Source organism: Acyrthosiphon pisum, unplaced genomic scaffold (genome assembly GCF_005508785.2).
Source record: "Acyrthosiphon pisum isolate AL4f unplaced genomic scaffold, pea_aphid_22Mar2018_4r6ur Scaffold_21039;HRSCAF=22862, whole genome shotgun sequence".
Lineage (NCBI taxonomy): Eukaryota > Metazoa > Arthropoda > Insecta > Hemiptera > Aphididae > Acyrthosiphon > Acyrthosiphon pisum.
In genome coordinates this window covers 13,473-15,761 of record NW_021770462.1, presented here as the reverse complement: position 1 = coordinate 15,761, position 2,289 = coordinate 13,473, and positions in this window count along the sequence as shown.

Here is a 2,289-nt window from a genome sequence, read left to right as displayed (position 1 = left end):
CAACATCCTAACCCTAATCATCATAGATATATTGATGCGGACCTGTGGGGTGCCGCGTGGTTGAGGTGATGAGGTGACCAATAGAAAACACAATATTGTTGTTGAATATGGAAGTCAGGTATTTATTTAAACAGAAACCGTCACTGACACAACTAATTTTGTGAACAAAACAATAAAAGTGTTTGGTGTATGCAGCGGTCGCGTTTTCGATTCGCGGGGACGTCTCGTGTCGTTACGTCTGTACCTGGCGAGGTCTAGAAAACAAGTTACTCGTTTTATCCGGTTCGCCGAACGGCCGGCCGACGGTTCCTCGCGCGGGTGTCGCGCGCTGGCGTCGTCCGTCGTCGATTGGCGGTTTCGTTTGAGAACCACGGCGCGGCTTCCGCGCAAAGGCTGTTTGAATTCAAACGGCTATTGCGCGGGACCGCGTCAATATATACAACAACTTTTCTTGTCATCGAAGTCGGCTGCCATTTACAAAGCAAGCAATGTTTCCAAATAATATTATTACAGTATAATATATGTATAGATAAATATATATGTATATAAATCAATGTAAAATAAATGTAAACATTGCCTGCTTTATTCTCTTCTTTTTTTATCAAATCTAATTACTGTACGAAAATTGTATAGATTGTAGATGTATTTTAAATAAAAAAAAAAAAATCATTGCCTGCTTTATAAACGGTAGTATAAAGACGGCCATCATCTATAGTTGTTGTATATATCTATTTGTATTATACGTGAAACAGCTATTGAAGATTTTCAAGGAAGAAATTTGAGTTCAAGAAGTTACATACTTACATGTGCAATATACAAGCGATACGTGTCGGACTCGTATCGGACTCAGACTTCGATACGAGCCGGTACGTAACTATTTCATTTCGATACGTATCGAATTTTTCTTCTTGAAAATCTTCATTCTTCCTATTATACGTCTATGGTACAAGCACTATGAGCAGGTACGGTGGACCAACAATTTAACATTGAATAGGTAGCCCATCAAATAGATCTATGTCACTCACAGCGATGAGTCTCACGAGCCGTCAGCATTATAGACTAGACCTATAGACCACGGAGAGCGTACTAAAGACGTACTATAAACTAATAGACGGCGCTTCCCACACAGCTCTGCCATTGGTTGTTAATCCAGTCGACATAACTGAGAGAGAAAACGTATCATATGAGAGAGAAAAAAACACGTTTTGTGTTTTAATAATATTATGTCTTAGCACACGACTGTAACAACGGTCCAGAACCTCTTTTCTCCATAGATAATATAATTACCTAATATGCTTTTCTCTCTCAACAATCCCGTCTGGTGTTTTCTCTCTCTATAACCTCCGCCATATTACACTATGGGTGGAGCGTATTAAATCAATACTAAAAAATGTTGCCGACCGTCACTCGTCGAACTTGGGGGTACCTTCGTTGTACGCGTGCGCGACCAGTCGTCTTTTACATATTTATCCACAGATGAAATCACCAAGCTATGTTTTAAGTAATTAAGTATAATATCATCAGTGCCGTCCCGACCACCAGTAATGCCCTAGGGCAAAAATATTTGACACCCCCCCCCCCCCCCCCAAAAAAAAACTGTAAAATTAACTTCACATTTTTATCGTATAATTAACATCATTCCTTAAATTAATAATGGTAGGTATCTGCACTTTTATTATTATTTTCGAAAATTGACAATATGTATAATTTATTATGTACCAAGTTGAGATAATTTCTGATCCATAGATTATGACAATAGTGGATGAAACTTACTGATATTTAATAAATGCGTGTTATAATGTTATTAAATGCTTATAATAGGTATTAAAATACAAATTTAAGCGGTGACTGGTTCTAGGTATTAGACTTAAATAATAATATCAGTTCAAGTTCAGATATATAATTTGGAGGTAATTTATTAACATAAGATTTTAACTTTCAAGTACATTAATTATGCATGATGTACTTACAGTATCAGTTAGAGAAGAAATATTAGTAGGTATTTTAGACTCTGAGTGGACCGATGATTTTTTTGTTGTGATTCCATTTTGGTGCAGTAAAAATGCTTAGCTTTTCTACTTACTGTTTTAATGTATAATATCTATTGTCTACAATTTACAAAGTTAAAATTTGTAATCATATTAGACATTATAGGTATATCATCATTAATAATGTACCTATCAATAATATTCTACCCTTTATTATTGGTAATATATAGATATTTTTACATTATTATAGGCATGTAACTATGTAAGTATGTATAGGGTAAATATAACTTATTATTTACAT